The 14,357-nt window shown below is 42.9% G+C and overlaps 1 long non-coding RNA gene across 1 annotated transcript; it reads left to right on the top strand.

Annotated features, from left to right (window-relative positions):
- The first annotated feature begins 4,052 nt into the window (after positions 1-4,052).
- On the top strand, positions 4,053-13,641 carry LOC122565113 (uncharacterized). Its single transcript, XR_006316091.2, has 3 exons — positions 4,053-4,159; positions 11,482-11,587; positions 12,573-13,641. It is a non-coding gene; the product is annotated as an uncharacterized LOC122565113 (long non-coding RNA).
- The last annotated feature ends 716 nt before the right edge of the window (positions 13,642-14,357 follow it).

Raw genomic sequence — 14,357 nt, 5'->3', positions numbered from 1 at the left:
GTCTACATTGATGCCCTGGGGTTGAAGTGTTTCGAGGCGCAAGATGAGGCGTTCTTCCTCCAGGCGTCTGGTGGTGAGGGTGCGGCGGTGAAGGAGGCCCAGGACCTCCATGTCCTCGGCAGAGTGGGAGGAGGAGTTGAAATGTTGGGCCACAGGGCAGTGTGGTTGATTGGTGCGGGTGTCCCGGAGATGTTCCCTAAAGCGCTTTGCTAGGAGGTGTCCAGTCTCCCCAAAGTAGAGGAGACCGCATCAGGAGCAATGGATACAATAAATGATATTAGTAGATGTGCAGGTAAAACTTTGATGGATGTAGAAGGCTCCTTTAGGGCCTTGGATGGAGGTGAAGGAGGAGGTGTGGGCGCAAGTTTTGCAGTTCCTACGGTGGCAGGGGAAGGTGCCAGGTTGGGAGGATGGGTTGTAGGGGGACGTGGACCTGACCAGGTAGTCACGGAGGGAACGGTCTTTGCGGAAGGCGGAAAAGGGTGGGGAAGGAAATATATCCCTGGTGGTGGGGTGGCGGAAATTCATCAACTTCACCAACACATTCCCCCCTGACCTTAAATTTACCTGGACCATCTCTGACACCTCCCTCCCCTTCCTGGACCTCTCCATCTCCATTAATGACGATCGACTTGACACTGATATTTTTTACAAACCCACCGACTCCCACAGCTACCTGGATTACACCTCTTCCCACCCTACCTCTTGCAAAAATGCCATCCCATATTCACGATTCCTCCATCTCCGCCATATCTGCTCCCAGGAGGACCAGTTCCACTACAGAACACACCAGATGGCCTCCTTATTTAGAGACCGCAATTTCCCTTCCCACGTTGTTAAAGATGCCCTCCAACGCATCTCGTCCACATCCCGCACCTCCGCCCTCAGACCCCACCCCTCCAACCGTAACAAGGACAGAACGCCCCTGGTGCTCATCTTCCACCCTACCAACCTTTGCATAAACCAAATCATCTGCCTCACCACCAGACACCTGGAGGAAGAACGCCTCATCTTCTGCCTCGGAACACTTCAACCCCAGGGCATCAATGTGGACTTCAACAGTTTCCTCATTTCCCTTTCCCCCACCTCACCCTAGTTCCAAACTTCCGGCTCAGCACTGTCCCCATGACTTGTCCTACCTGCCTATCTTCTTTTCTACCTATCCAATCCACCCTCCCCCCGCACCTGACCTATCACCTTCATCCCCTTCCCCACTCACCTATTGTACTCTATCCTACTTTCTCCCCACCCCCACCCTCCTCTAGCTTATCTCTCCACGCTTCAGGCTCTCTGCCTTTATTCCTGATGAAGGGCTTTTGCCCGAAATATCGACTTTACTGCTCCTCGGATGCTGCCTGAACTGCTGTGCTCTTCCAGCACCACTAATCCAGAATCTGGTTTCCAGCATCCGCAGTCATTGTTTTTACCTATTCTTTATTTTAGTTTGGTGATCCTTAATAATTTTTGAAGTGCACATGATGGAAGCAAATAGCAAATGATGTATGAAAGCATAATTAAATTAGGTTCCCTACAGTGTAGAAACAGGCCCTTCGGCCCAACCAGTCCACACCGACCCTCCGAAGAGTAACCCACCCAGACCCATTTTCCTCTGACTAATGCACCTGTCATTATGGACAATTTAGCATAGACAATTCACCTAACCAGCACATCCTTGGACTGTCGGAGGAAACCCACACAGACACGGGGAGAATGTGCAAACTCCATGTCGACAGTCGCCTGAGGCTGGAATCGAACCCAGGACCCTGGTGCTGTGAGGCAGCAGTGCTAATCACTGAGCCACTGCGCCGCCCCAATTCATAAATCTTTTAAAGTATTGCTGTTATTTTTAAATTAATGAGATAGAAACTGATTAATAACAGCAACAGTGAAGGAAAGGCAAACTGTTGGAAAATTAGCTTGAACAACAAAAACTTGCAGTTATGTCAGAGGTGCAGGTTAGCTGAATTGGCCATACTAAATTGCCCATAGTGTTCAGGGATGTGTAGCTTAGGTGCATTAGTCAGTGGTTTAAAAAAAAGGGTAGGGGAATGGGTCTGGGTGGGTTATTCTTCGGAGGGTCGATGTGAACTTGTTGGACCGAAGGGCTTGTTTCCACACTGTAGGAATTTTGATTCTAATTCTAATTCATGATAGTACTGTCTTGAAATATTATTATGGTTTATACGCATAAGCTGTTTACAGTTTGCTGTTATTATGAGCACATCCAAAATTATCAAAGTTTAAGGTTGCACAAGGACTTTATAAACACCCTGTAATTGTATGATTGGAGATACACCAGAAAGATGGTGAGTGGGCAGTTAAAATTACCCAGTGGAAAGCTGCCTGAATGCCACTCTTTCCAACTTAAATGAAATGTTCAGGAAAGGGACTAAACTGTACCTCCAAACTCAATAGGTCCTTATTCTATTATGTTAATATGCTGATATGGCCCAACAGCAATTTTTACTTTGGTCTCAGTGGAAAAAATTGAACAAATGCTTGGGATGTAAGAATCAGCAAGCACAGACGATTCTGCAATCAAATTGTTTGCTGACCTGTTAGGACCTGGTGCAACAGAACTGCATCCCCATAGCCCAAAACTTATGATGAAGGAAGTTTAGACAAAAGTCAGAATTACAGTGTTGTTGTACTGCAGATGGGGGCTATTTATCCCATCATTGTCTGTACTGGTTCTCTAAATGAACATTATGATTTAGTGCCATTGCCTTGCCCTTGCCATGTAACCTTGCATATTGTTTCTATTCAGAACACATCTAATGCTATCTTGATTGCCTTGATTAAACCTGCCTCCACCACATTTCGAGGCAGTGCATTCCAGCCTCTAACTATTTGCTATATGAAGTGATTTTCTCTTGCATCATATTTGCTTCCTTTGCAAATTATTTTAAACCTGTGCCCTCTTGTTTTCGACCCTTTGTCAAGTGGGAACAGTTTCTCTCTATCTATTTCCTCAAGGCTCCTTATGATTTTGAAAACCTGAATTAAATTTCCTCTTTGTTTTCCTCAGAAAGGAGAAGACTATCTTGGCTTGTCCAATCTATCCTCATACCTGAAGTTTCTAATTCTTGGAACCATTCTCATAAACCTTCCAAGGTGTTCACATCTTTCCTAAAGTGTGATGCTCAGAATTGTGCACAGTATTCCAGCTGAGATCTAACTGGAGTCTAACACAAGGTTTAATATAACTTCCCTGTTCCTGTACTCTACGCCCCTACTTATAAAGCCTACAATATTATATGCTTTATTAACTGCTGTCCACCTGTCCTGTCATATGACGTATGCAAATAAATACCAAGGTTTTGCTGCTCCAGCACCCTCTTTAAAATGCCCTTTATTTAAAACTGTCTCTCTGTGTTCTTGCTACATAGCATCCCTAATATCAACACCTCAACCCCATTTTTCCCAGCAGGACACCATGCCCTTTACAATACTTGGTGCTGAAGGACAGTATTTTGATTTGTCATTAAAATCTAAGATTGCTAATCTCCACAGCTGGGCAGGTGGGAAACTAAATTACTGCTGCAAACTCACTGAAAGTTTAAAGCTCCCCCGAGGTTTGCCCTCTGAGTCAGGTAATTGTAGGTTCAAGACCTACTCCAGGAACTACAGAACACTAGGCTGAATGTCAGAGGTCGTTTCTTTTAGATGAGACATGAAACCTACACTATAATAGTGAGCTTCAAATGTATTTCATTGACTGTAAAGTGCTTTTGACTTTCTGAAAGACTCTTTTTATACCAAAACACCTTTTGCCATCCAGGACAGATGTTAAAGATCCCTTAAGCATAACTTTGAAGAAGATCAGGAGAATTATCCTTCATGTTCTAAACAAGTATTATCTCACAACCACAATCATTAAAGCAGATTAACTGGCCATTATCACAAAACTATTTTTGGAAGCTTGCTGTGCTCATTACATATGCCTTATATACCATAGTTCATTACACTTCAAAAGAGCTTTGTTGACATTGAAGTGCTTTGGGATGTTCTAAGATTGTGATAAATGCAAGTTCTTCTTTTCTTGCACAGTTCCACATCTAAATGCGCAATGAAGAGCTGATCTATGACATCTAAGCATGTAGCAATCCGGAATGTACTCTGCAGTGCAGGAAACCATCTGCTCAATAGAATGTTGGCCGTAAGCATACTTTTGCAACAACTTTGGAAGGCTATCCCTTGGTTTGAAGAGTTAGAGGAACAATATGGTGTTTCATGCTTGCTGGAATAACTGATCATTATCACTTCTGTTTCAAGTTACTTAATGTTGTGTTCTGCATATCATATTATTTGAATGTCAACAATCTTCATGTGTGTATTTTATACTCAGTTGCACAGTACCTTGATTAAACCCTCTTTGAAGGTACTGCTTTTGGACACCAAAAAATATACAGAGGAACCTCAATTATCCGAACGAGATGGGTGGGCACTATTTCGTTTGGAAAATTGATTATTCAGGTAATTGATTCAATGCCTCTCCTCTGGGGCTCAGGTTTTCTGAGGTTTCCTTTTTCCTGGCTCTGCCTGCCTTGCTCCCTCTCTCTGTCTTAGGATTTGTTTCTGAGCAGGCACACACTTGTGTCTAAGGGACCTGCAGCATTGCTGTAGCCACCTCCTTCCTCTCCCCCCCCCCCCTCCACTCCAATCAGTTCAAAGGAATCGACACAGCGAGACTTGTTAAGTCTGCTCCCAGTTTAGGAAACTAGGCAGCAGCACACTGCGCGGAAGACCCCGCCCACCACCCTCATCAGCCCCCCCAACCCTATCCACCCCCGCCCCGTTCAACCCCACCACCCCATCCAACACCCCATCCAACACCGCCCCAACCCCGTCCACTCAACCCCCAACCCTGTCCACCTCACCCTCTGTCCCCCCAACCCTGTCCAATGCTACCCCCAGTCCACCCCCAACCACCTCCGCCCCCTGTCCCCCCCAACCATGTCCAATGCCACCCCTGTCCATCCCAACCCCATTCACCCCCGCCCCGTCCCCCCAACACTATCCAACACCACCCTCTGTTCACCCCCAATCCCATTCACCCCCGCCCTCTGTCCCCCAACCCTGTCCAATGCCACCCCCTGTCCCCCCCAACCCCATCCACCCCCCAACCCTGTCCACCCCCACGCCCCCACCCCCAACCCCATCCACACCCCCAACCCCATCCACCCCTGCCCCCATTCCCCCACTCCTGTCCAACACCACCCCTGTCTGCCCTGCCCCTGTCTGCACCTCCAACTCCGTCTGACCCCCTAACCCACCGAACCCCTATCCCTGTCCCCCCCAACCCCATCCATGCCTGCACTCTGTCTGTCCCCAACCCCATCCGCCCCCCCCCCCCCCCCCGACTATGACACCGAACCCTCCCTCCCCCACCCCACCCGACCCGGCTGCCTTTGGGGGATGAGTCTCAAAATAGCACACGCACGTGTGCGTGCACACACACACGCACACACAACTTTTTACTGCAACGTTTTGACAGGTTCCACCTTTGCCCTGTATGAGACAATGTTGGAGAGATTGTCTGGAGAAGTGGGGTTTAGGGTACACCCTTGTATAGAACTCCAGGAAAAGTGTGGGGAGGGAGAGGGAGAGCACGCAGGCGGTCAGTCATTTGGAGGCAGTGCCTGGGCCCCATCGATGTCCAGTACTGTTCTTGGCAGCATTTCAGTAAGCCAGGTTCATTTTTAATCATTGTAAACAAAAGACATGATCAGTGTTGAAACACTTCTTTGATGTGATGTTTCTATCATTACCTTGAGATCTTCTTCGGATAATCTGAAATCCAGATAATTGATATTCAGATAATTGAGATTCCTCTGTATTGGCCTTGGAAATGGGACAACTCAGACTCACCAGAATGATGCCAGAGTTTAAAGAGTTAGTTTATGAGGTCAGACTATATAAAGTTGGCTTGTGTTCCCCTAACTGAGAAAGTTGAGAGGTGATCTAATCAAGGTATTTAAATACCTAAGGGTCTCACCTGGATAAATAATCTCCTCTGATGATGACGAGAACAGAACTCTAGAACAAGGAGGCACAATCTTAAAATTAAAGTTAATTAATTCTAAAGATTCAAAGAGTGCTTTTTCATGTAAAAAGAGCAGACATTTTTAAATTGCTCCTGCAAAAGACTCTGCATGGTGAGGTTCAATGGATCTATCAAGACTTGAGGTCAGAAGATTTTTACTAGTTAAGGATATCAAGGGATATGGAACAAGATGTGCAAATGGAACTTGAGAATAAGTCATGATATAAGTGAATGGTGGAGCAGGTTGCAGGAGCTGAATGACCTGTTTTGATTCTTATGTCCTTGAGAAAGATGGATATGAGATTAATCTGACTGGTGCATTGATGGTCATTCCAGTGAAAGTCACATTAGAGAAAAAAAACTGGTAGTTTATTTGACCTTGGGGTCACCGTGCCTCAGTTTGAAAAGGCAGGGTTTCCATAGTGATCTCAGCCAGTACAGGAAGTAAACCTGCAAATTGGTGTCACTCTGCATTGTGGACTAACTATCTTCTAGCCATTCAAAAGACAAAATAAGGAACACAATAGGTAAATGTATATTTGAAAATTTACATGCCTGTTTTTAAATCCTTCCATTTCCTTGCCCCTCCTCATATCTGTAACCTTCATCATCTTTCAACTTTCTAAGATCTCTGCTCTCCTCAAATTCCGATCTCTTGAGTGTCCCCAGTTTTAACCAGTTCACCATTTCTAGTCATGCTGTCAGCTGCCTAGGCCTTGAGCTCACAGAATTCACTATATAAACCTCTCTGCTTCTTTACTGTCTTTAAGAACCTCCTTATACCTACATAAGAAAGAGATGCAGGAAAGACCATACAACCCTTCAGGTTTTTAATCACTTGCCCTACTATCTCCTAAGTGGTTCAGTGTTTCGTGCTTTGTTTGATAATACAGTGAAATCCGTTGGAATGTGATTGCTGGGGTCCAGAAATGAGAAACTATGTTCTATCTGAGCTCATAATGGCCGAGTGGTATATTGCTAGACCATTAGTCCAAAAGAGAGAAGCAGGAGGCTGGAAGAACTCAGCAAGCCAGGCAGCATCAGGAGATGGAGAAGTCGACATTTCGGATGTAACCCTTCTTCAGTACTGGGGATGGGTGTAAGGGGAGCTGCAGATAGGGTGGCAGCTGGTAGAGGGTATGACCTGGTTGGTCAATGGGAGGAATAAATCCGGTGGGTGGCTGAGAGGAGTGGAAGGGATGGGGAAGGGAGGTTATTTTAAATTGGAGAATTCAATATTGAGTACTGCGGGCTTCAGGCTGACCAGACAGAAGATGTGTTTTTAGATTAGATTCCCCACAGTGTGGAAACAGGTCCTTTGGCCCAACAAGTCCACATCGACCCTCCGAAGAGTAACCTGGGACCTTGATGCTGTGCGGCAGCAGTGCTAACCACTGAGCCACCGTGTGTTGTTCCTTCAATTTGCAGTTTGGTTCATTATGGCAATGGAGGAGGCCAAGGATAGTCATATCAGAAAGGGAATGGGAAGGGGAATTAAAATGGGCAGTGACTGGGAGGTCCAGTCAGCCCCTGCGGACCCGGCTGCGATGCTTAGTGAACTGTTCTCTATGTTTACGTTTGGTCTCCCCGATGTAGAGAAGGCCACATCGGGATCACCTGATGCAGTAAACTAGGTTGGAAGAGAGGCAGGTGAACCTGTGCCTCACTTGGATGAAGTGTTTGGGGCCCTGGATGGAGGTGAGGGGAGGGGGTGGTGGACTGGCAGGTTTTCCATTTTTTCCAGTTGCAGGGGAAGGTATCTGGGGCTTTGGTGGGGTCGGTGGGGAGAGTGGAACAAGCCAAGGATTGTCGAAGGGAACAGTCCTTGCAGAAGGCAGAGAGGGCTGGGGAGGGGAAGATGTTCTTGGTGGTGAGCTCTCGTTGGACTTGATGGAAGTGTTTAAGGATCATGCGTTGGATGCAGAGATGGGAGGGGGGTGGTAAGTGTGGACAAAGGGGACTCTGTCTTTATTGTGTTTGGAGGAGAGGGGGTTTAGAGCAGTGGAGCAGGGAGTGGAGGTGGTGTGTTGAAAGGCTGTCTAAATGAAGGAGGAGGGAAAAGCATGTTGTTCAAAATAGGTGGAAATCTGGGATGCTTGGGAGTGGAATGTCTCCTCTTCTGAGCAGTTGCAGCAGAGGCAGAGGAATTGGGAGAATGGGATGGAGTTCTTACAGGATGCTGGGTGGGAGAAGGTGTAGTCCAAGTAGTTGTGAGAATCTGTGGGCCTTTTCCTGGAGGTGGGACGTTTCAGAGAACATCTCTGGGACACACACACGAAACAACCCCACCACCTCATGGTCAAACACTTTAATTCCCCCTCCCACTCTGCCAAGAACATACAGGTCCTGGGCCTCCTCCACCAGCAAACCCTCATCACCCAACGCCTGGAGATAGAATGCCTCATCTTCCACCTTGGAACTTTCCAACCACACGGAATCAATGTGGATTTCACCAGTTTCCTCATTTTCCCTACCCCCCCACCACCTTACCCAACTCAGCACTGCCCTTTTGACCTGTCCTACCTGTCCATCCTCCTTCCCACCTATCCACTTCTCCTTCTCCAACCTATCACCTTCACTCCCAATTTCATCTACCTATCGCATTCTCAGCTACCTTCCCCCCAACTGCACCCCGCTCCCATTTATCTCTCAGCTCCCTTGGCAATTCCCTCATTCCTGATGAAGACTTATGCCAAAACATTGACTCTCCTGCGTCTCAGATGCTCTCTGACCAGCTGTGGTTTTCCAATACCACACTCTTCGACCTTTACCTGGTCTGGCCTACATGTCACTCCGGACAAACAAGAATATAGTTGACTCTTAACTGCCTTCTGGGTAATAAAGGATGGACAATACACGTCTGCATCCTATGAATGAATAAACAAAAATCTTGGCTAATTTTTACCCAAGGCACCGTGAGGTTGAAGCCAATTGTAGAATTCTGAGTGTGAGATATACCCTGTGCATCTCAAACCAGGGATGGAAATAAGTCCCTCTGTTGTCAGCTTACCTCAGTTGCCAGCCTTGGCATGTTGTAGTTAAAGCAATGGGTATATAATCTGAGTTAACACTTCAGTGTAATGCTGAGGGAGTACTGCATATTTGGAGGTTATCTGACTGCTTAGGTGAGGTGACTATTCAAAGAGCAGGGAATTTCCTTGGTCAACATTCCTTCCTCAACTGTGTCCAATATCAATAGATTATCTAATAATTTATTTAATGATCCACTCTGATACAATATGATGTGATAGCTGATGTTCTTCCACTATCGTGATGTGATACTCTCTTAGCTCCAGTAGCATACAAAGCAGTCATGGGTTACACTGTGTTGAAGAATTCAGTTAACACAAATCTGATACTGGATGAAACGCCACCATCATGTTCAAGTTGTCTGTTGCATTTAGTTCTCGTGTAGCAGTGAGTCCAGTTTCAGGATAACCAATTGGTTGCAAAATACTGATGTACTGAAGACACTATAAATTGCTGATAAAGCAGATGTTCTTCCTTTTTTTCTAGTCTACAACATCAACTCACATTTATATAGCACTTTTTAATCTAGTAAAACATCCTACATGGGAGTATTTACATATACAATTTGACATTTAGTGGAAAAAAAAGACAGACATAAACCTAGCAAACGATGTAGAGATCTCTACAAAGTTGGAGAGATAAGTAAAGAATCAGAGAGATTTAGGGAGGAAATTCCAGTTGTTAGGCCCCAAACAGGTGAAAGTATGGCTGCTAATAGTGAAGCAGCAAAATTCAGGAATGTTTGAGAGTCAAAAGTTGGAGGAGTGAGAGATTTAAAAGGGACTGCAGTCAATTTTCTTTCTAAATTTCTGTTATACACAACCTGCTTATTTCAATGCACGGTTGCATTAAAGGGGACAAGTCATGAGCCGCTTGTACTGAACTTTCTGGGTTGCTGCATGGCTACACATATTCAGAATTTACAAAGAACTAGCAGCACTAGAGGATGCACCAGTGGGAGCAATGTAAGGCTGAATTCCTCAGCAGACATTGCATTGAACCCCTAAACTATTAGGACACAGAAGTGCTTTTAAACTGATTTTCATTTTAAGTAGCACTAAAACTATTTTTTAAAAAAGTAACAATGAGAACGGTCACTGTTTTCAAATAGTACTAATATTGATACATCAACACTGATTCTGTAATGGGAAATAATTATTCTTAATATATCTATAATCAGCTCTTTAAATAGTTGAAGAAGGGACTTCAAAACAATGAAAGATGCATGTAATTCAATTGTCAGGTTAGTCAACCTGGGGATCACAGTTCAGGAGGACATGAGAATCAAGTTGACAAGCCTGAAGCAAAATTGTGATAAAGAAGTATTTTTTTCTCACAGTGTAACAGATATGTGGAATAATCCTCTAGCAAGCTTTGTTAATGTTATTTAAGTTGAATAACTTTTCCCATGAATTCTCTCCTCTGATTTTCCCATACTTATTCTTCTCCTGATTCATGCTAAGTTCTAGTTCCTCAGGCATCAGTAACTCTTTGATAGATCACCCCAGTGGCCCCTTCCCTTTTTATGTGAAAACTTGCAAATCATAAATTTGCAACCGCCTAGTCACACCACAGAGTTTATGAGGACATTAGGAGATGTAAGGAGCTAAAATCCAATATTTCAAAAGGCTGCAGACATTTGGATTTGGGTAACAGATAGTTACAGTATCGAAAGATTGATGCATTGTCAAAGGTTCTGTCATTCTTCAACTGTTCAAGTATATTCTGATGAACATAAAAAGATCCCATATTGCTACTTGGAGAAGAGAATTCTCCTGAGTTCCTGACTAACATGCTTCCTACAACTACCACCTTCAAAAAGAAATGATCTGACCATTCATCACATTTGTTGATCATGGAAGCTTTCTGAGTGTCACTTTGGTTAAGTTGCCCAGAAACAACAAATAATAATTCATTGGATATAAAGCTTTTTAGATTATGCCCTGAGGACATGCTAAAAAAAGGTAATATTTATTTATAGAAAACACTTGACTATGATTCTTTATTCACAATATTTCCAGAGTTCCTAGGATAAATTTGGGCTGCTGGAAGGAGTCTCAGGGAAGGAAGTGTTGGTTGTCCATAATAAATCAACATAGAGGGACAGGTTCACTTCACTAAGTAATGACTCCAGTGAAGTTTCACTATGGAAAAGTAATTTCCACTGATTGAATTAGGAGCTGCTCAATACAGAAAAGCACGTGCTAAATACATGTTGCTGTATCATACAAATGGATATAAGTTATTTGTAGTATCGATATTAAACAAAAAATGAGTAATTATGTTGTAATTCATAGTCTTCTGATACTCAACTCAGTTACTTTTCTAATGTGAAAACTTGGTATTGTACAAAACATTCATGTTTCTACCTTAATATAGGCACTAATTATGATGTTGTTTGATAGGGTACATGTAGACAACATATTTCCATTGTGGAGAAGATTGTACAAGACAGTCATCAATAAATGCAAAATAAAATTCAGGACAAAAATACTCTTTATGCAGTAAGTGGTAAGTATGTGGAACGTGTTATTGAAAGGCTTGGTTGAAGCAAATAGCTTAAATCCATTTAAGACTAAATAAGCACCCTGGAGGTAAGCAAGAAGTAACAAAGTTATGTTAATAAGGTTAGATGAAATGAAATTGGAGGAGGTTCAAGTGGAACACAAATGACTACAAAAACTAGTTGAATGGCCTGTTTCTATGTTGTTTAATTCTAGTAACATTATTGAACATGAAAACAGCTACTAATCTATATATGTAATAAATGAAAGAACCAAAATGATTCAATTTACTGGTCCTTAGTTTTACACTGTATTATCCATCAGCTTCTTTCAATTCAATCAACATGACCAGTTGATCAAAATAACCATTGCTCCAGCATATAACTTCCAAACATGACCCAAACATTGAATTTTCTAATAAGAAGGGCTCATGCCCGAAACATCGATTCTCCTGTTCCTTGGATGCTGCCTGACCTGCTGCGCTTTTCCAGCAACACATTTTCAGCATTGAATTTTCTAATGTCCAGTTTACTTTTTCTCTTTCTTTCTTTCACTCCTGAAGTCATCATCTTCACCATTGGATTCTAGATTTCATGGGCTGGCCCTTAAATGACTCACTCAAGTGACCAATATTTATGTATGATCCTGGAAAGTGTGCACAGATAAATATGCAAGAAGTACAACCACAATTGAAATTTCCAATAGGTCAGGAGATCAAATCTATAGATTCCATTCCTATTAGAATAAGTTTGTTGTTATAGCACCTGATATTTGAATGAGATCATGGACTAGAGATCCAACCTGATCGCCTATTCAGTATCTCCTAAACAGTTTCGTGTCAAGTGTTTGATAATGCTTCTGTAAAGCTCCTTGTGAGGTTTCACTAAATTAAAGACATATGTAAACATAGCTTGAAGATGGAAATTTTAGATCCGTGTCATTTAATCCGGATGATGTCATCAACTTTTGTTCTTTATTTTTGTCCTTTGCAGCCGCTATCCTCCTTTATGTCATTCATGAGATATTGTCCTAGTTCCTTTCTTGAGTCAATTGCTACTCTCCATCACATCTGAACATGAAGATATACTCCCTTGATTGACGACACCAAGAAGGGCCTTGAGTTTGAAACATTATGATGATGGCTCTCCATTTCTCCGTTAAGAGAATGCCTCTATTGCGTACAACACAATTCCTGTATCAACTGTAGGCCATAATCAGAGAAGGTGATTCTTGTTATTGTTGTTGTATAGTTTCAGGTAGAGGCTTTAGCTCTGAGGCACGGCTGGAAGCGCCCTTCCAATTTATTACTTCTTTCCTGATCTCCGGTAACTTGTGAAGCAGGAGGTAACCCATGAAGCTGAGTAGTAATGTCTAACCTGACCCAAAGCCCAAATAAACCTTTACAGTGAGCAGATCCTTCATACTCTATATCTGAAGTCAATTATAGAGCCCCAATAATCGAAAATTAGGAGAGACTGGTTAATGCAGCAGGAACTAAAGTTGAATCTGGAAACTTCTAATCTGTTAGATTGAGTAATTCACTGTCTTTACCATCAGAAAACTTGTTTATTTTTAATTGGGCCAATGCAAAATGTAAGCTTGTGATGTTGGTTCCTATGTTGATGGTGCAGTATGCAGCTACTGCTTCAGTTGCGGTACTGTGATAGGCACAGTGTTTAATTGTATTTTAGTAGCTTTTCTTTAAAAATATTACTTCCTCTGCTACAATAAGGAGAAAATGCTGGAAATATTCAATGGCCTAAATCTTTTAATCTGGGCAGAGGCCTCTGACTCAACTTTCATCGTTGATACACCTCACGGTCGTGAGGAAGTTCCTGTGTAGGTGCATTCACAGTACTTCCGTGGGAAGTTTAAACTTCTGATTGCCAGTTTGATGGTGCCTGAATTATTCTGTGATTCCAGCAACACTGGGATCAGATAAAAATCACACAACACCAGGTTATAGTCCAACAGGTTTAATTGGAAGCACACTAGCTTTTGGAGCGGCGCTCCTTCATCAGGTGGTAGTGGAGGGCTCAATCCTAACACACAGAATTTATAGCAAACATTTACAGTGTGATGTAACTGAAATTATACATTGAAAAATTGATTGTCTGTTAAGCCTTTCATCTGTTAGAATACTGTGTTCGATGAATGTGTATATATGCGATTTGCATTGTACTCACTCCCATTACATGGAATTTACTTTGCAGAATAAACTCTCTGCTTTAGTATTTTATTGCCCCAAATCAATGGACTAGTAGTCCAGAAGCTCCAGGCTAGTGCTCTGTGCCATGAGTTCAAACCCCTCATGACAGCTGGTGGAATTTAAATTCAAATAAAGTTGATATTAAAAGTTGGTCCAAGTAAAGGTGACCATAATAACTATCATTAATTATCATTTAAAAAATCTGGTTCACTGATGAAGGCAATCTACTGTCCTTACCTGGTCTACTGTATATGTGACTTCAAACCTATAGGAATGTGGTTGACTCTTAACAGCCTTCTAAAATGGACTAAGAAGTCATTCAGTTCATGGGAAATTAAGGTTGGGCAACAAATGCTAGCTTTGCCAATCCTATGAAAGAATAAAGAAAAACAAATTTCAGTCTACAACTCCTCTTAAGCCAAAACCTCCTCCTAATCTAACCCTAACTATAAAACTATTAAATTCTATCCTAATAAAAATCAAATCTTAACCCTGTTGCTCACTATGATCTTAACTTAGCTTTAACCTTAAATCAGTAAACAAGCCTTTAATCTAACACAGGGACTTT

This window comes from Chiloscyllium plagiosum, unplaced genomic scaffold (assembly GCF_037043375.1).
Source record: "Chiloscyllium plagiosum isolate Xiang-an unplaced genomic scaffold, Cpla_swu_hap1 HiC_scaffold_28, whole genome shotgun sequence".
NCBI classification, from domain to species: Eukaryota; Metazoa; Chordata; class Chondrichthyes; order Orectolobiformes; family Hemiscylliidae; genus Chiloscyllium; species Chiloscyllium plagiosum.
This window is presented reverse-complemented; position numbering and strand designations above follow the sequence as displayed.